The 20,373-nt window shown below is 41.3% G+C and overlaps 1 long non-coding RNA gene across 2 annotated transcripts; it reads left to right on the top strand.

Annotated features, from left to right (window-relative positions):
* Positions 1-870: 870 nt before the first annotated feature.
* On the top strand, positions 871-2,843 carry LOC133208396 (uncharacterized). Of its 2 annotated transcripts, none has more exons than XR_009724358.1 (3): positions 871-1,039; positions 1,267-1,363; positions 2,665-2,843. It is a non-coding gene; the product is annotated as an uncharacterized LOC133208396 (long non-coding RNA). The 2 variants fall into 2 exon arrangements; XR_009724357.1 differs by having other exon boundaries at positions 1,270-1,363.
* Positions 2,844-20,373: the final 17,530 nt, after the last annotated feature.

A 20,373-nucleotide genomic window follows, 5' to 3' on the forward strand; every position in this document is an offset into this window, starting at 1 on the left:
TTACAAGCACGCTTTAAGGAGCTTAGTCTGAGGCTGAGCAGTTGGGTGTATTTAAAAGCTCTGCTCACTGCTTTGTAAACCCAGAAGATTTCATAGGTTCCTTCTCTTCGAGTTTCCACAGGACACCTTGTAAATGTCTTGAACCAAATAGCTATGCAGTTAATGAACTGCGCATACACAGGCACTACGTCCAGCTATGAATTCTCACTTAATAGTTTAACAAAGGTGTCTGGTTTCATATGCTTTTCATTCTTTTTTAAATAGCGATAGGTTTGTCAGTTAAATCCACCTTTAAAATAGATTTTACCAAACATGTGTACTGCCCACTGAGATTCACTTAATGTTATCTTTTCAACATGTTTTTCCAAGAGAAAAAAATAACCCAATATTCTATTATAATCAGTGGATTTGTTTTTTTAACTTCCCTAAGTACCAAACATCTGACAGGATACTGCAAAACCCTCTGGAGAAACTTTTCTTTTATGGAGAGATCAGTAAGAAAATTTTCACTCTGAAATGCACACAAGACTAGATTTTCAAAAGCATATGCTGCATTTGTGGATTTCAACCCAAGACACCCAAAGTTTGATTTTTCAGGGATGCTGAGCAAACATAACTCCTACAGACTCCAGCCAGATTTTTTCCTGTTCACCACTGCTGCAAATCAAACTCTGCATTGCTAAGGGGACCCGAGGCAGCTTCTTGAACAGTTTTTACTTCCAATATTTCCTTACTGTGGAAATAGGCTTAAGTGATACTTGATGGCATTCAGTCACAGATGACACAGCTCATAAAGCCGAAAAAGGAGCAAAACTCAGGTGTTGAAAATTCACCTCAGTGTGTGAGAAAGAGAGGAGGGGGGGAGTTTGGGAATGAGAGCTTGACTCTTTGAAAAGGAGACAGATGGTTTGAATTTACCGGCATGAATATTACAAGCTTCAGGTGTCCCCAGATGCTGTAAAAAGCAACATTAGAAATTGGTCACAAATAATATGTCCAAAGGTATCCAGGAAAACAACGTCTTTTGCCTCTGCTACAGGTAATTTGTTGAAACCTTCCCAGATGTCCCTTTTAAGGAAAACCTCTTTGCCGAGGATGAGGAGCATGATGAGAAGCTGGTTCTATTATACAATGTTACATGCCTGAAAGTATTTTTACTTTTTCTTTTCAATATTGCTGGATCATTCCCCCCTTAACACACCCTCAAACCTGATCCCCCTCCATTCCTTTCTATAACTTTTAATCATATCCTTTATTTCCCTGAAGCAGGTAGTCCTTAATTACATTTTACAGACGCAGAAATTCAGCACAAGCTGGTCAAAACAGCTGTGGGGAAGTTTCTGCTTTGAAGGAAATATTACCGGTAAGGATAATTTTGCATCTTTTCCTTCATTTGTATTAACAAATTACCTTCTGTCTCCTCCCAGCCAGTTTCCATATGCACAAGCAGGTAACATTTCTTCCTAGTCACATAGTTGTTTTCTACAGTGGCTTTCTACATTTTCAATTTTGTGAGCCAACGTTCAAACACGCATGTTTATTGCCATGATCTTGAAGATCGTAGCAGGATGTTTGGTACCCAAATATCACTGAAAGGTTTTTATGAAGTAATTTCCTAGTATATATATTAGCCTGTGGCATACAGGGGTAAACAGTCACAAAAACGGAAGTTCACAAATCTTAATTTAGACTTTTCAATAACTTATGACAGACACCCAGTGACTCTCACTCGGGGCAAAGAAAATACCAAGAGTCTTAGACATTTGCAAGGCCACCTATGGCTGTATTTCCCCACGGTTTTGGTCAGGGTTCCCCAATCTATCCCTGATTAGGTAGTACTGGCTTGTATTTGCTGCCTCAGAAGACATGCAAGGTACGTTTGTAAGCATTTTCCCATCAAACAGTGCAAGGTGTGATTATCCTCTCACATTAGCTTTTCTGTAGAGTACATCTGTTTATATGCATAGGATTAGTTGTCTTTTACGTGGCTAAAAGAAAGTATACTGCAAGACCCTAAGGGTTAAAGGTTCTTGAGAAAAGGTGGAATAAACTGCTTACATACTCCTGAATCACAGCAGTGTGATTGCTGAGCTAACCTTTGCAAAGCATCCTTTCCTAGCAAAACTGATATTTTTCTCTCTATGAAATAATTTCATGCAGCAGAACTGTGATATGTAAAGAAATGTATTTCATAATTTGTGTTTATTAAAATCTTCTTTCCACATTTCCTTTATGTTTCTGTTATTAGATCTTTTATTGGATATTAACGGATGTTCTGCAGCTCTCAAGGGATCTTGGACGTTTTCTCAAGTAACTTATAAAAATCTCTGAATTCTGCAGATCTTGTTTTGTTCTCATGATGCTCAATTCTTATCATTCTTTTCACTTTTTTATCATATAGCATTGTAAGTACATTAAATTAGTAATGAAAAATGAAACCACAGGTGTTACATTATAGTGTCATAACTTTCCTTTATATTCAATAATATTTTTCATTATTGCACCATCCACAGCACAGAACTGTACTATTTTGTTCAGTTTCTAACAACATTTTCCTTAAGTAAATCCATATCTAATAACTGCATTTATTTTCTCTTTCTTTTTCTTGCTGTGTAGTGGAAGGTAGCACACAGATTTCTCTTAGACCTCACTTTGGTTTTACAGGTGCTCAAAGATGTCATCAACAGATATTAAAGAAGATACATCAGAAAATAGGCCAAGGTGCAGTGCTCTTCAGGGGCTACAAAAGCTTTAGCTCTATGCCCTGGTGTCAAGAGGATTAAATGTGAATTTCAAAGTAAAGAATGGATGGGGAGTCAGTGGCTTTGAGCCAAAATCCTCCCCAGCTGAGTGTGGGGAGGCTTCCCAGTGACAGGCACAGCTGCCTCCCATCTAGTGCAATCAGATGCTGTAGTTAAGGCAGAAAGGCAAAACCTTTCCAGACAGAAAAAAACCCCCCCAAACAAACAACAACCAAAGAAACCAACAAAAAAACCAAACCAGCCAGAAAGCCTAGTTAGTGCCTATGCACCCCATTCCCACCAAAACCCCTCTTTTCCTTTTAACTCCCTTTCTCTTGATTCAGGTCTGCTTGCTGGTTGGTTTGTGCCTTGATGTAGGACTGCTGCTTCCTTCTTTTCTGTAGTGTCCCTGCTTGCCTTGGTTGCTTTTGCTTTGGTGGTTTCCAGCAGAACCAAGCTAAACTCTTCAACAGAGCTCTGTGTGGCTTTAGGGTGCACTTGTACCCTGAATGAATAACTCCTGGAAGCAAGTATCATTTGTGTTATTGTCTGTCTGGAGAGACTCTTGCAATTACTGGAGAGCATAGGAGTCCATAAAGAGTTCAGAGCCCTCAAAAGTCTCAGCTCTCTCCCACAGCTGTGCATTAAAAGATGCTGTGGTGGATCACAGAGATGTTCTTCAGAGGTGGGCTTGCTGGAGCTTCAAGGCCATGTGGTGAGTAATTTCTTGCATTGGTGTTTCTGCATAGGTAGCCTCTGAGAACTGTGTGTTTTCTCCTGTAGGGAGGAACAGGGGAAATATAAAATGTGTGTGCAGAGAAACTCCTGCTTTTCCTGAAGTGGAGATGTGCAAAATATGAATTTATTTGAGAACTACAAACACATTTAATGGTTGCATTAACCAAAGTCATCTGCTTAACATGTTCGTTGTCAAGTGTTCTTGTTTCTGGTAATCTCCATTCCCCCTAAACTGAATTTTATATTGTGAAGTGGAGAACTCTGAAACTGCTTGTAAAGGTGTTTTTGTGGCCCAATAGCAATTTTAAAACAACCGACCCCCAATGCCCCCTCTTGCCAATAGAGTGACAAGCAGCTTGGAGCAGCAGGGGGGTGGATTGGAGCAGGGGTGATTGGTACGTGTGCTGGAGGTAACCAGCGACTTCAGTCCCTGGTCAGCAGGCTGCCCATCGGAACAAGGAGCAAGCTGGGGGGGGGCGGGCAGGATATCCCAGGCAAAGTTTCTAGCTTTTGCTCACTGTACACTGACACATCTTGCTTCAGTCTTTTCCTCTGCCAGTGGCTTATTTTGCAAAGAGCAGTTCGAAGCAAAAAGCAGTTGCTGATGGCTTGAGACTTCTGTTTGTTGGGCACAGGACACAAGGAGCCAATTGTAGTTTACATAAGTACCTGCCATTGCTTATGGTTATGTAAAGTAGGGATGAATATCTAAACCCCGGGATCAAAAGCCTCCTACACATGAATGAGTCCGTTAAGAGGGAAAGAAAACAAGGCAGAGCCGTGCCAGTGAAAGCACGGATCACTTCACATTTTAGCTTGTGGAAGAGCTGAAAGTGAAGGCAAACAATGAAAACATACGGTATTTCTCAACCACTAGGTCAGTGAGGAAGGTAATAATGAGATAAAAAAGAAAGATTCATCTTCTCCCCTCCATGCGCAGAGGCACAGAAAAATTCACTTAACTACAGGGGGCGGGATTTTGGGGATGGGCTTAATGAAAGAGAAGGAGGAACTACCATTTAATGGGCAGATAATCAAGCTGTCTAAGCACACCCAAAAGGACGAGTGGTCTGTCGCACCTCTTTTGTGGCAGGCTTGACTCCAGGCCTGCCAGATGAGTGAAAGGGATAAGTTAATTATTTGGGGGGGGTGGGGGGGGAGAAAAACCCATCCTGCTCTGAAAGTGTATTTTTGGAATGTCTCTGCTGACTTTAGATGGTTTGGGGATCAAAACTGTTGTTCTCAGAAAAAGTCTTTAGCATGCTAGTGACAGCAGGTGTGGGTGACCGGTCTCATCTTGGAGAAGTGGCATAGGAGGAAGCCTGACATGAAGGGCTGATGTCTGCTCCTGCCACTGATTAGAGTGAGCACTGTGGGATGTGTTTTTACTGCACACAGGTATTTCTCCTTTTCCCACAAAGAGGGGTTGCAGGCATAGTCAGTGATAGCAGTATAAAGCCTTCGTGGCAAAATGCCACCTTTTCTCCAAGTGACTCTGCAGGGTGGGTAGTGGCTCCCTGAGTGCCTGGGGATAACTCTGGTGTGTTTTCAGATGGGAAAAATACTGCTGTTGGTGCACTTTGTTTAGAAGTAATTAACCCCAGAGTACTGCATGTCAAGGAAGAGCTGTGATCTCAGACAATTTGCTTATGACTCTGTAAACCAAAGTGGATGTAGGATCTGCTGGGCTCTTCTTTTTGCAGTGCTGGCCAGTGGTAGATTATAGTAGAGCTTTCCCAGTATTGGCTATGGGCCACATGGAGCAGATAAATTATTGGAGTAGCTCTCATTCTGTGGTGAGTGTAGCTGTTCTCACCAGTATCCTCCCTGACCAGCTGCCTTTGCTTCCCCACCTGACCTACACCTGTTTCCTCCTTGGATCACCATCCTATGCAAAACTCTTTCAGAAGCACTTTTCCTGTGCCTTCCCCAAGGAGTTTCACCTCCTAAGGCTAATGGAGACTTTAGCTGTGAGAAAGCTAGGATTTCTGTACATGTTCTGTGAAGGACAGAAGCCATCCTGATTACTAAACTTTCGTAGTCCCTCTACTAGCATTTATACCCAGTAAAATTCCCTATTACAAATGAGGGTTTTAATTCTAAGCTTAGCTTGATAGAATGTAATTTAAAACCATTTAGGGCGGCTTAACCTTCAAAGCAAACTCAAGATTGTATAATTAGTTCTTGAAGCCTCTGAACACTACCCATAACACAAACCAACTAACGTATTTATTAGTTTTAGAGTTAAGACTTGCTTGCTCTAAATTTTCAATAAAGTGCATCAAGTGTTCAAGTATTAAGCACATTTTGCTTCTCCCTAATCTTCCAATGCTCAGTAAATTTTATTTGTGAATAAAAGCATAGCCCAAGTGTTGCAAGACATAGAATGAAAACCAAATTGAATCAGTTCTTGTGTGCATTAGAGGAAATAGTGGCAGTAGCAGTGCTTGGATGTTCCTTTGTGTATGTAATTTTTTTTTCCTCTTTTTTTCTTTTACTTTGTTTTATTGTCTTCAAAACTAATGAAATCAGCCCAGACATCTTGTGGTTTTTGAATGTCTTTCCATTTCATAAACTGTCTGAAACAAGGTGTGCTAGGAAGTAGCCCTACAGAAGTTGAAAATGCTGCAAGGGTATAGTGAATAAATTGGTGTGGTACTGAAAGAAAATGGTTTCTCTTCATGGTTTCTTTTAAGGGGCCGGCACAGACAACACCAGAGTTTCAAGTTTAAAATTAGAGCTATCTCTATTGGAGTCAATGCATAGACAGTTCAGGTTTGTGAATTTTCTTGCTGCTTGTTTGTATTATTTGGGTTCATGAATGTTTGATTGGTTTCAGGAATGTTGCTCAGAGCTGGGTTATCCCCAGTTTATATAAGCAGCATCCCAGCCCTCTGACCTGGGGTACTGAGACATACACAGGTCAAAAGAGGTGATCCTGCCCCTCTACTCTGCTCTTGTGACACCTCACCTGGAGTATTGTGTGCAGTTCTGGTGTCCTCAACATAAAAAGGACGTGGAACTGTTGGAACAAGTCCAGAGGAGGGCCACGAGGATGATCAGGGGACTGGAGCACCTCCCATATGAGGACAGGCTGAGAAAGTTGGGACTGTTCAGCCTGGAGAAGAGAAGGCTGCGTGGAGACCTCATAGCAGCCTTCCAGTATCTGAAGGGAGGCTATAGGGATGCTGGGGAGGGACTCTTCATTAGGGACTGTAGTGATAGGACAAGGGGTAATGGGTTAAAACTTAAACAGGGGAAGTTTAGATTGGATATAAGGAAGAAATTCTTTCTTGTTAGGGTGGTGAGGCACTGAAATGGGTTGCCCAGGGAGGCTGTGAATGCTCCGTCCCTGGCAGTGTTCAAAGCCAGGTTGGACAGAGCCTTGGGTGGCATGGTTTAGTGTGAGGTGTTCCTGCCCATGGCAGGAGGGTTGGAACTAGATGATCTTAAGGTATTTTCCAACCTTAAATATTCTATAATTCTATGTACCTTAAGAATGGTTGGTGTAGGGTCTGATCTAGGGTTTCAGTAATCTGTGGTGGGGTACGCTCTGGAGAGTTCTTTGGGATTAAGAGGGCAAAAGTTGTTAATCATGACTTGAGGACTGACCACCCTTAAAATATTTTTCATACAGAAGCCTCTCACAAATAACAGTGTATTCTGTCTAGATGTGAGGCTGGGTATCCATTGATGTCAGACAGGAAAATGGGAAAATATCTGGGAAAGACAGTCTGAGAATACTGTGAGCATATGTCTCTAGCAAAGAACGCAGGCTCCAGTTACAACTCTTCACACAAAATAGAGATTAGATGGGTTTAAAACCATCAGAAGGGTTTGTCTTTTCTGCATTTGTGAACTCTTATTTTGCAGGAGATCATGCAATGCTTCTATGGTGCTAAGAAGGCAAAGGGTTGTAGCTTCAGTCATGCCAAAGTAGGATTTAGCCATTGTATATGTTTGATCTGTAAAATCCTTGACTTGCTACCTGAGAGCCTAAATCTGGGCTGTAGTACGTCTCTGCACTTGCCTTTAGAGAGAGAAATCTCTTCTTTTTCAAATTCAAGATAAATCTCCTCAATAGTACAGGGGACAAGGTTTCACCCATGTAACTTCTATTCTAGGTGGCCTCGAATTAAACAATGAACTGAAATTGTTGCTTTTCAAATATTCTGCAACTCGGGGGAGGGGAGAGAGTTCCTTGTCTTATGAACTACTTTTGATTCTCTTCAGTGCCTCAGATATTTTCTTGGTCACAGCAGTCAGCTTTTTACAGGTGAATTGTTTTCTGGGTTCTGTTGATGTTTGCAATGAATTATGTTCCCACCATCGGTAGCAACAGCAGGAAATGCATTACTTGCCTTCATAAAAATCAAGTCTAAAACAACAAATATCCCATAACAAATTAGCTGCATCATTGAGAGTGGATTTATGTGGCTGTTGTTTGGAAGCAGGATTTTTGTTTTTATGACTTTTTCAGGGTAGTGATTAAAATGAGACCGTTAGACAACTGTTGCGGGTATTTTATGCCTGCTTTCATAACTGTCTCACTCTAGTTCCTTTTCTTTCTATAGTTAAAAACCCCCTCTTATGGTCTATGAAAAGAGGGAGTATAAAAGGGCAGTTGTAGAATAAACTAGTGTTACATAAAGAGCAATTAACCTATAGCAAGAAATAATCACAGCCTTAAGCACCAAATTATTTTCAGAAACAACCTGCTTGTGACATGCAAGCAAAGCATACAGGACATTTGGTTCACTGGGTTGCTTCTGTTGGCTTGCTCTGGGCATGTAGGGCATGCTTGCACTGCTTTGGGGGCTTTTAGAGCCTTTGAGTTGTGAAATAATCTCTGGTTAAAGCAAGGCCTTGTTGGTAAGGTTGCCTGAACCTCTGGGAGCCCAGAATACGTGCCCATGGAGCATCCTGCCCAAGAAAAGAGGGTTCTGCTAGGACCATGCCTGTGACTGTGGAGAGTCTGTTCATATCCATTGCTTCTCATAGAAATGGCAGGATCTGGTGAGGTAGAGTTTTCTGACATGAGTGTTTGGAAAATCCACTGTTGTCTCTGCCTTGGAGGGATAACTGCAAAAGAAAAGCTTGGGTCGCTGTTGGGTATCTTTTGATAAGATGTTCCTATATAAAACCAAAATGTTATAACTCTATTGCTTGTTGATTTCCTGTCATGTGAAATGTTATTTTCTGTGGTGAATGAGAGAAACTCTTACACATTATCAGTCTTTAAGTTACTCTGCCCCAAGGCTTTAGTAATTTAACTTCATCCCCTTTCAAAGTGTGGGTTGTGGGGAGTTTTGTTGTTGTTCTTTCTTTTTTCTTTCTTTTTTTTTTTTTTTCCTTCCCCCTCTCCCCTCTTGTTTTTTAAACTTGAAACTTAAGGGAAACAAAAACGCCCAAACCTTCCAAAATCTGCCCCACTCCCTCAGGTGATGCTCTTCTGAAGTGTAAATGCTCAATTATGCAAAGATAAGAACATGAAAAACTTTGGAAAGCAACAAGAGGTTACTTTGATTAATGAGTAAAGCTGTGTTAATAATGGATTTCTAGTCTCCTGGCCAAACCAAGGAAGGACTGGGGGAAGGGAAATAATCTAACCTAGATGGAAGTAGTACTTGCATAAAGGCAGAAATAACACCAGGGACAAAAGAGAAATGCAGGCAGCTGGGTATACTGCTTATTTCTAAACTCTTTAATTATTATTCTTTATTTTTTTATTTTTCCTTGTCTCTTCCCATCTTTCTTGTGGCAAAAGGGTTTCAGTGATAATGCATGCATGCAAGGATTTGGTGCCATAGCTGTTAGGATAGAAGACTGGATAGGGACGTTATACTTTCCTGCCAGGAGAGGTGGAAGAGATCAGGGTTATTCTTCCTGTAGGAGCTGCAGACAGTTTTTGCACCAAATACTGTGCACAGTGTTAGGCTGAGCTGCACCTGTATTGTTGAAGACAATGCATGCTGCAGGCTGCGTTTTACCCAGTACAGGTGTTAGAACTGAATATTTTGGAAGGTGCTATTTAGGAGACAAAAGATGTAAGGAAAAGATAACTTGGTCTTGATAATTTTGGCTCTTCTGTGCCGTTGACCACTCATTGAAGGCATGCTCCAGGGTATCCTTACATACAAAAACTTGTAAGTCCAAAAAAATTCAGTGTGGCCACCCTAATCACTTCTGACTGCCTCTATGGCTGCTGGGTTAATATAAGCATTTATTTTTAAGCTTCCACCCCCCCAAATTTTTTTTTTTTTTTTTAAGTAGCATGATCGAAACTCTGATATCAGCCAGATACTGGAATTAAGCATATTTTCAATATAATATTACCTTAAAGTTGCTAGATAAACCTGGTAGGTAAGATGATTTTTGTCACGAAAAGCAACAATTTCTTCAGCGCGAGCTTCGGATTTTTGTAGTTTAGAGAACACAAATCATGCTCTCAATGTGCGGGTATGAGATACTTCTGGAATATGGTGTTTGAGCTAGTACCATTTCCACCCTGTCAGCTTTGGGTCTGAGCAGATTAAGTGTGTGGTATAATGCTGGGGCACTAAGGTTGAAGAAGTCTCTTTCCAAGACTGTAACAAGAATTTATATGTTCTTGGTGTGAAGTGTCTCCTCCCTCCCTGGCTACACTTTACAGATGGTTTTACTGTTTGCAGTGATTTGTTCTTGCTCAGCCTTCTGCCTTTCCATGTTTCTCTTCAAATTCTCTTTTGTTTTACATTGCAGAGTATACAAACATCCCCTGTTATTTGTCTTTGTCTTAAATGTCCTGCATAACTTTGTTTTTTGAGGCATAAATTATGTTTTGATTCCTAGATGTCACTGGTGAAGGAGATTAATTGCAGAAAAATCTATGATGCTCCTTTTTGAACCACAGATATCTGCAACTGCCTAGCTGTTTATGGCCAACTGTTTGTTTACTCATTATCAGCATGGTGTTTGATTTTATTTTTTTCAAACATCTATTTAATTAAAAAGGATATGACATTTTCTAAGCTGTAGAAAACTGCACGTTACCCTAATGTAAAGCCATCCATGTTAAGGAGGCCTGTATTAAGGATACCTTGTTTGTGTCCAGTTCAGCCACTGAAGCCTAACAACATTCATTTTAATGCATGAGCTGTTTGAAATGCCATGCACATCGTTTGATGTGTGCCTGCCACACACCCCACTATCCTACGGTGTGCTCCTTGTTCTGTGAGATCCCAGTCATTGGCTTTGCAGGTTTGAAATCCTGTAAGAGAGAAAATCACCCCATGTAGGAGTTTTAATTGATTTTAAAATCAGTCTCTTGATGTGCGCAAGCTAACCACTCCCTTCTCCAGGCAAAGGACCTGATGGGTGTCACTTACTCAATTACATATTGCTGAGATTATGCTCAGTTAAGTGAAGTTGGTTTTGATTCTCAGGCCCAGAGAAACAAAGGTAACTGTAATTTGTAGCAGCCTGTTGACCATAATGCCCAGAGACTTCAGGTACAAAGATCTGTTCTGGACCGGAATTTCCTCAGGTGCTGCAGTGATGGAGACCGAGGGACTGAGTCTATCTGAAAATGTGCTGATAAACACAGAGCTCTCCAGATACTGGAATGGCTTTAGCCCTAAGTAATTCACAATAGATCTGAAATGCCAAAGGACCAGGTAGTTAAGACTCTTTAAACACATAATATTTACGGTGTTTAATGCTTAAATAAATCAAACTTATTGTGTCTGTGTCCCTTCTGAGAACTGCTTTTGAGGTAGATTGGGAGCTCTGAAAAATATTGCCCTCCAAGCCTAGAAGTACTTGTGTTGGGTGTCTTGGTCTGGGCTTGGCTGAGCCTAGTGATAGTCTGTTTTTTGTATTTTCCTTCCCTCTTCCAGTAGCTGACAGCCCCACTGGCCTTCAAACCCTGCACCAAACAACCTGATGAGCTCCACGAATTGCGGTTTAAGTTTGTGTTTGAATGCTTTGTATGTGATTGCATGCCTGGGACAGGTGTGCAGTGGGAGCTACCTTCCAGTGGGAAGGGTTTGAAGCCTGCTACTTATGTCTTAGCAAAACATGAACAATATATAGGTGTTAATGTATTATTTTCTTTTTTTTATAAGCCAAGGTACAGTTGTGTTATATAGTTTCATATAAAGAGCACTCACAAAACATTCAATGGGGGGAACGTTAATGGGCTTTTATTGCTCTGCAAGGAAGGAACAGCAAATCACAAAGCAGAAATTTTGAAATGCTTAATAATAATTGAACTGAACCAATGTTCAGTATTTACTGAACTTCAGACTGAAAAAGTCAAAGCCCCCTAATCCTGCTTTAGGTATTCTCATATTTCTGTGAATTAGAAATACTGCGGTACCTCTGGAAGCATTTTTTAGTGGCAACAGAAAACTAAATTAAAATATTATATGGAGGGAGCTTGTCTCACCAGTGCAATGGGAGTGAAGTTTAGAATAAAGTAAATGTTTTTATCTATTCAAGTAATCTGAATAATGCTAAGCCCTCTGAATTAATAGGCAGGAAGTCAATCAAATTACTTGGTTAACTTTTATAAACCTCAGAAAGCAGTGGCTTGAGTGGATAAAGAATGTCAGCAGAGCTTGAGTGGCATTTAATAATACACAATTAATTTGAAAATGTGTGTTTAAAGGGCAGTAAATTTACTGCGTGCAACATAGTTCACTTTCCTGGAGCAGGTTTGTGTCTCTGGAGGAGACATAAAACTGAAGTTGTGGATAGTAGTAATTCTGCTTGGGCTTCTCTTGTGATTCCGGTATGCAATCTACTTGCATTTTTATGATAATGTCTGTTGGTTAAGACATTCTTCACTTCAGTGAACTGCTGTTGCACCTCAGGATGTGATCAGCAATGTAGGGTTTAAATCTCATTTCTTGAACACTGTGATTCCTTGAGATACGTGATGCTATTTGTAGTCCCAGTGTGGTTGTTATTAGCTGTAATCATTTAATGAATTAAGTGGTATTCACCTGAAAGTATTGAAATGGAGGTTGATCAACAATAGTATAGTGGTGAACAAGAAAGTGAATGCAATTTGTTAAGATCAGTGAGGTGAAGATCTTGTAGATAAAAGGCCACTGGAATTTAGCTTGTTTGCCTATCTCCTCCCAGTAAGGTTTTAATTTTCTGATGCCCTTTTGTCATGACTGATAATATCTTGAGAGCAGGACTCTGGTGTGGCTTGACTTGTAAAGTAAAGCTGTATTATTGATTTCTCTCTTCTCTTGAACTTTAGGGTGTGTTTCTGGCAACCTGAGGCATTTGAATAACTTTCAGCATCTGAACAGGCATCTAAGGCCAGGGCCTGGGTTTGCCCTTAGGCCCCCTTTTCAACTTGCAAGACTAAGCCCTCAGTATGAGCTTTTAAATGAAGCTGGCAAAAGCTAATTTCTTGGACCTTTGCAGAATGAGTATGCTCAGAATAGAGGTCAGGCTGCAGTATGCGTAGGTTCAGGACAGAAAGGTTTAGCAGCAGAGCAGGTAAGCCTTCTGCTGCATGGGCTGAAGTAGGTGACCTTGCTATCTAGTGTCTGTCAGGCATGAGGTAAAAATGCATAGCATCATGGAGCATCATGGTTTCCAATTAAGAGGTGAGGTCAGGATGAGGTGCTGTGAGTTTGCCTTTAGATTTTTATCTACAGACTAAGCTGTCTGAAAAACATCAGAGGTTTTGTAGGTAATCTGTGAATAAGTGTTCTCTCTAGTTCTTTTGAGTTGGAAGGCTCTGAGGTTCGATTATCTTATACTTTGTCTCTAAGGGTGACTTATGCTAATCAACTTTTGGTCCTCAAAGATATGGTAATAATTTTTTAATATTATTATACAATCTCTAAAGATTTTTTTTTATGGGACAAACTTTTAAGTAGTAGTGAATACTAACTTACTAAATATTAGCCTACAAAACTGTTATTAAGTCCACTGCTTGGTCATGACGTCCTTGCTCATGTGCTATTTTCTGGATTCCAATAATAGCAACAAGAAATATTCAGGCTGCATGTAGTGATTGGTTAATCAAGCCAGAAAATCAGTTTCAAGCTCCTGAAAGCATAGCCAAAATGGACCTTTGCTGTCTGAAATGCCAAGGAGGACTTCTGTGAACTGGATCTTGAAGAAGAAATAGCTGGATACTGTGAGCGCATCAGAAGCAATATGCAAGGAAACTCCATATTGCTGTGAAGTAGGAAGAGTCACCAGACTGGTGCTGCCCAAGTTTGAAAAGTTCTGTTTTGTGCCATGCAGTTTCTTTTCTATAGTGAATCTCCTCAACTCTTCACACAGTACCATATCAGTGCACTTGACATCTTTTTGATTTAATCCTGTATCAATTCAGGGTACTTTAAGACTGGGCTTGTACTCTGAACCAGACTGAATAAACTGACTATAGTCTTGCACAGCTTCAAGCATGTGAGTTGATCCAGTTACAGGACTTCAAGCTATTCTTGTTTAGATCTAGGTTAATTTCACTCTTGATTAAGTGCAGGCAGTAAAAATAAGATGACTGACAAAAAGGCTTTGTAAAGAAAATACTGAGCATTGCAACTCTGCATAGGTATGGACCCCTGAGATATGTAAAAGGTGGTGTTGCACTGATTCTTTATCTGGGTCTGGTTAGTCCATTTGCTGTTGTTTGGCATTGGAGGTGACATTCCCCTGGAGTTTTAAACCATTCTAAACCATTTCTTAAACTTACCTAAAGATAGTTTAGAGCAATCTAATACCAGCATGAGCTAATGCTGGTCTGGAGCAGGGAACAGTGGGTTCGAACAGCACTGGGATGCAGGGCAAGAGCAGGAAACTTTAACAATAACAGTGAGAAGAGGGAGATGACCCTCGATGTGTAACATGGGGAAAAAAAAGAATAAAAGCTGGCTCAGATTCTGGAAGAAGTCTTCCTCCTATGAAATTAGTTCAGGATTGCTTATCACTTGTGGTTTGCTGTTCTCCAACTGAGGTAACTTCCAGGCTTGTCCCTTCTGATAGGTTTCTCTCATTAGGAGACAATGGTGGGGAGCTGCACTAGGAGCTGCTGGCACAGGCTGGGTTTTCAATCCCTTGTCTTGGGTTGTTGTGTGACTCAGGGCAGGGTGAAAGGGGCAGAGGGATATTGGTTGAGTGAGAATGATACTGCTTGATTATCCAGGTTTGGAGATGGGGGTGCTTGGCTCTCTTTTTGAGCTTCTTCTCTGGAGTCTGAGGAAATCTGAGCCTGAAGCAAATGTTTCAATTTCTACGTTAAAAGCACTGTCGGGAATAACAAAGGGCTGTGAATGAAGAAATGTAGTAGGGATGGCAAAGGATATATGAAACTGGGGTGGGAACACTGAAGCCAAGAGCATTGGCAATTAGGAATTGGGTGGCATAAGGCAGATAAAGAAAATATTACTGAACTGAAATACTTCATAATTATTTAGAAGGGCTGAGAGAGAAAGGCGCGCGTGGGGTACCTGATTTCATGACACTGCATCATACTCTGAGATCTGCCATCCCATTTAACAGGTCTAGCTTTCCCCTTTTTGGCAGGTAGATCCTGAATAAAACTATTATGCTGGGTTTACAGTGGAGTTTGAAAAGTCTAATTTGATGTGATGCTGAAGTCTTGTTTTTTTAAAATTAGACTGTTTTTTAAATGTAACTGTTGCACTTTGGGAGGACTGGCTGGAGTAAAGCCTCATTGAATCTGCTTCATGCAATGGACTGGCTTGTAACACAAATTAATTGTATTCTTTAAGAAAACACTGTTATGCTTTGGCTAAGATTGCACCGACACACATTGTAAACTCAGCAGCACTTCTGAATATAAAGCAGAAGTAAATGTTTTCTTAGCTCTAACAATCATTGAGGCGAACTTTGGTTGTCACATTGCCTGTTCATATATTATTTTTATGCTCCCACCATACAGAAACAGCAGCTAGGGGAAGTTTTTGTTTTGCATTTGACAAGCTGCATTTTGCTATTTTTCGACTTGCCTTTTTCCCTCTTACTGTGAGGAACTATGTCTGGGGCTTAGAAACTACAACTGTTGTTTAGATATAGTACTAGGAATTTCAACTTTATCTCTGCAACTTTTGTATTGTTGTAATTTAATTGTTTAGGTGTTGGTTCCACTTCAATTTAAATCCTTTACTCGGGGGCTTTACAACTTGTGTAGTTTCTAACCAAATTTTAGATGAGAATACACTCTTTTAATTGAGATTACAAAGAGGTTTACAGGAGAAGCAGTTTAAGAAAAAAAATGTAGTTATTAAAACCAAAAATTAACTAAACTTGGCAGTTGCTTTCTTCTTCCTTCCAAAGTAGTTGAAATTAATGTTTGAAAATTAATCACCTGATATACACCATATGCTTGTTATGTTTCCAGTCAGTTGGGTCAGCTTCTCTCTACCAATAAATTGGGCTGTGATTCAAACTGCATCATAACAGGTGAAAATATGTGGACTTTTGTCTAGTTTTGGTTAGGTATGAAACTGGAATTTGTTCGGACCTTATTTAAAAACCATGATTAGATCTGAGCAGTGGAACTTCTCAATTGTTACAGTCATAGTAGCACGCAAATGACTATGCTAGACATGGAGAATGGAGGGGAAAACCAGGGTTCTGCAGATATTCACATCTGTTACAGACTGGGCTGCAGACTAATGTAGAGAAGAGGGGACAATGTAAAAATGAAAAGTAATGATATTAAAGGGTATATTTATATGTTATGCATACTTAATATAAAGAGTATATAGTTGAATTAATGTGCTTCAAAGAAGAGAATTTGTGCATAAGGCTGATAATGCTATATCTGTTTTGGTCACTGTGCAGCACTGCAAATTCACTTGCTCTCTTACACTTTTCCTCCCCAGTTCCATGTAAGGCTTAAAGCATTCTGGAAATCAGGCCAGGTTTTGTGTAAGATGGGGAAACGTGCTCTCCCGGCCAAAAGCGGGCCTGATCCTTTGCAGCAGGCAGAGGGGGATTGGCTGCCTTGTGGGCTGCGTAGGTGCTCCTTGAGGATGTACTTACATAACCTTCCCAAAAAATCAGGCCCTGACAGCTCCAGAGAAACTTGGCTCATCAGACTGCACGTATGCCACTTGAATTCAGAGGAGCTGCTACCTGCAAGCTGGCACCTCTTGCAGGGCAATTATGTGAGCAGTGGTAAAATACAAGCAGCAGATGAGGGCAGTGCCGCTGCTAGGGTTGCTGCCTGTCTCCCTCTATGGGATGAAGCTGCCTGTGGCAGAAAGGCACTCATGGTCTCTTCCAGACTGGTAGAGCTCCTGGGAGGAAAAGGCTAGGTTTGCATTGTGGTCTCCTGGAGTTGTGGCTGTAATTTTATTTTTTTTTCTATATTTAATTTTATTTTTAAACTGACCAAGTCACTTGGCGTGGCTTATGTAGCAGCCTCTTACCAGGCCTCCTGGGCTTTTTTCTTCCCAAATGCTGCCTAGGCTGAAGGCAAGTGCTAAATAGTGTTCTCTAATTCCTGACTGCAGTGCTCACGGCCAGATCTGCAAAGTGATTTAGTTTCTTCTAGTGTATGTAGGTGCCTGAGAGCATTGCAAAACTGCCTTGGAGTCAGGCACCCTGCTCCGTTGACTTCAGTGAGGATTAGATAAATTTACCTGCTTAAGTGCTTTGAAAGAGACATCTAACGTTTCTGAATGTCTAAGCAGCTTTGAAAATCCTGATCTTCTGCTTTTAATCTTTAGCTTCTAAGTGCTTCAATAGTCTGGCAATTCTAATTGTTCTGAATATACCCAGCCTTGTTAAACACACTAACTCTTCTTGTGCTGGTTATACCCATGTCCATATAAAAGATTGTGCCATCGCTCTCTTTAAATAAAAACACAATTTCTGTAAGAGTCCCAGATACCTTCTGCAGTTCCCATCTTTTCCATAAATAGTAGAAAATGCATTAATGTAAATGAACAATATTGCCTCAGTCCCACCAGCTTTAAGATTGCTCCTGGGCTGCAATCTCCATTTTTCAATAGCTTTTGCCTTTGTTCGCTTCTGTATGCTTCTGTACAGTTGGTAACTTCTGAGCTACTCATTCACTGTGTCTTTGGGTCCAGCTTCCTTCTGTTCTTCTCATCTTGCTTGTTCACCTTTAGCCTTCTACTTCCACTACCATCTTCCTAGAATTTCCTTTCCTAGGTCTTTTTCAGTGATCCATTTGATCACATTGGGCTTCCGAGTTGCTTCCTCTTGATTTCAACTCATATGAGCCTTGAACATAATTTTCCTGAATTGGGATGGACTTTGTTTGGTGGATGGCTTTTTATTCCTTTGAAAGTTACTCCACACTTGCTCTTCCTTCAAAAATATATTCAGTATATTCTAGAGCTTTCTGAAATTTTGTGCCAGATTTTTCAATTGGAGATCTTTACTTTTGGCCAAACATCTTTGCTTTCTACCTGCAGACAGCCTTACCCAAGTGATTATTGGAAATCTCTGTGTAACTATCACAAAAATCTGCTTTTATTGTCCCTTTGCTCCCTGCTGATTCTCCTTCATCTCTCCTCAAAACTGAAGCACAGGTTTACCACCCAGTCCAAGTTATACGTCTGTGGGTGCTTACAACTCCTTCCTGAAGGTGATTGCAAATGCCTTGTCTTGGCCCTTCTCAGGGTCTGGGCAGATGGCAGAGAGCAGTGATCACCATCAGTGGTTTGCAGGGACCCTGTTGCCTTTGATCCTGGGGGGTTTCAGGAGAAAGGGAGGGGGTCGTCTGGCAGTGATGTGGCAGAGGGTAGGAAAGGGACCCACACTGGTTTTCCCCTTCCTCTCCTCATTGGAAAGATAATAGGGGTTTCTGCTTATGCTCTGTAAGCGGATCTCAAAAGACAGCCTGCTGGGTCTTTCCCCGTATGTGGAACAGGGTGAGGAGGGAAGCACTGCTTTGGGTGCCTTCTCACTCCCTGCTGTTTTACTGCTCTGTTTATTAGTTCTAGGTATTCTTGTTATCCTTTATACCTTGGCCACACCTATGAGAATCCCACAGCAGTCCAGCCTTCCTGATGTTTCACATCAGTGGATTATACAGACTCATGAGTTGTGTACTGCAAGGGAAGGGTGGGGACATTCATGTCATTGGTTTCATTTGGTGGTTTGTTTTGTTTGTTTTTTTTTTTTTTTTCTTGTTGTAGTTACAGCTTTCCATTTTCATTTGAAAATCTCAAAACACCCTGACTCTCCTTGCAGGGGGCTGCTATTTCCACTCCTGCTCTTTCTGTATTTGGAAGACTTTTTTTAAAAAGAAATTATCTATAAAGTGTAAAAAATATTTGAGATTTTCCATGTAAATATTGATAATTATTTGCAGAACAATCTCACAGTAAACATGGCTATCAGAAGCGAGGGAGGAGCCTCCCACTGATGTTTAAACGAATCACTATAGCAGCCAGAGGACCGTAAAAGTATGGGGTTGAATGTAAGCAAAGTTAAATGAAGATGCACCAGAAGGTAGACTCTTGTGCTGGCAGAATGCCTGGAAATTTTGAGGGATATTGAGGAATAGCCTAAGGCCCCAAACCTTGTGGCTTTCAAGGTTTACTTCTTCCTGTCTTACACTGCTTGTTTGTCTTTATTTTCTTTTTTAGAAAGTCTTTCAAGTAAAGTTCTGACTTGAGACTAGTACCTCTGGAAAGGGCAACTCAGCCATGAGGTTTGTTTGCTCATTTTGGGGTGGCTTGCTAGCATGTTTTTTTTTTTTGTGTGTTTTTCCCTTTTGGCAAAGTGAAGTTGTATCTTTGTCTAGTCATCCTTGTAATTTGTATGAACTCATATTCCCTTTCTTCTGTGCTGTCCAGCCCAAAGCACCCTTCTAGCTTTGTGCGCTTGCAAAAGACTGGAGTGATGTTCCATGCTGAAGACAGAGGAGGTCAGGTGTGAAATCTGGCAGACCTTGAGCACAGGACTTAAATCTTTGTACCCTCCAAATGTGCAGCAGCACTGATGCTTTCTGGTTTTGTCCAGACATGGGGGTGAGGTGGGAACAGAGGCAGCTGACCTGGCTGCTAGGCTGTAAAGGGGCTTCACTTCAGTGTGCCCCATTGTTACTGATACTGATGGAGAGGTTGCAGTCTGCTTGCCACCTCTGCCTTTGCTGCCAGCACGCTCGGCCTGGTGCTTGTGGTTTGTGGAGCCTCAAAAGGAATTTAAAGAGCTTGGGTAGCCCTTGTGTAGGGCAGAATGTTCTGGAATGGGGTTTTCAACAATTTAAGATTTTTTTTTGTAATTGGGCTCTCAAAGGCAAGTAATGCTCAGGTTTGGGGAGGCTATGAGGCTATGCCAAGCAGTGCAGTATGCATTAACATGCCTTATCTGCATGTGTGAAAATGCCCCTTTGAACACAGGTTGCTCCTTGTTTCCCACATTTGTGGGGAAAAAAGGGTGTGAAATCTGAAGCATGTTCCAAGAAAAACAGTTGGCTCCTTTTACCTCAAGGCAATGCAAGGCTGGCCCCTTGCCACATTTTGGACACTTTGTTCCCATTTGCTCAGCTAGGCCATGCTTCAAAAGGTGGAGGGTGAGAAGGGGCTGGAAGAAGGAGGGCAGGCAGCTGCACAACAAGAAGGCCCTTAAACTAGGCACAGGAGGGGCAACGTCACCAGAAATGAGCTGGTTGGGCTGCATGCTGAAGTGCACCACAGAGACCTAGAGAGCAGCCTTGGAGTGCTCCTGGAAGCTTCTCCCCTGCCTTGCTGGGTGTAAAGGCACTTGAGAGGCAGGTTTGAGCGTGCATGGAAGCCTCTTCCACCTTTTATGATCGGTGCAGCTTGCAAGTAGAAGCTGTCATTTTTTCCCAGGGCGTGTAGAACCAGTTTCACTGGTCCAGCGTGCTGCAGAGCCAACAAGGTCTATCATGAAAGAGCCCTGTTGGTGCTCT

Source organism: Neopsephotus bourkii, unplaced genomic scaffold (genome assembly GCF_033783945.1).
Source record: "Neopsephotus bourkii isolate Nb327-2 ecotype Australia unplaced genomic scaffold, CSIRO-AGI_Nbou_v1 NB_272, whole genome shotgun sequence".
NCBI classification, from domain to species: Eukaryota; Metazoa; Chordata; class Aves; order Psittaciformes; family Psittacidae; genus Neopsephotus; species Neopsephotus bourkii.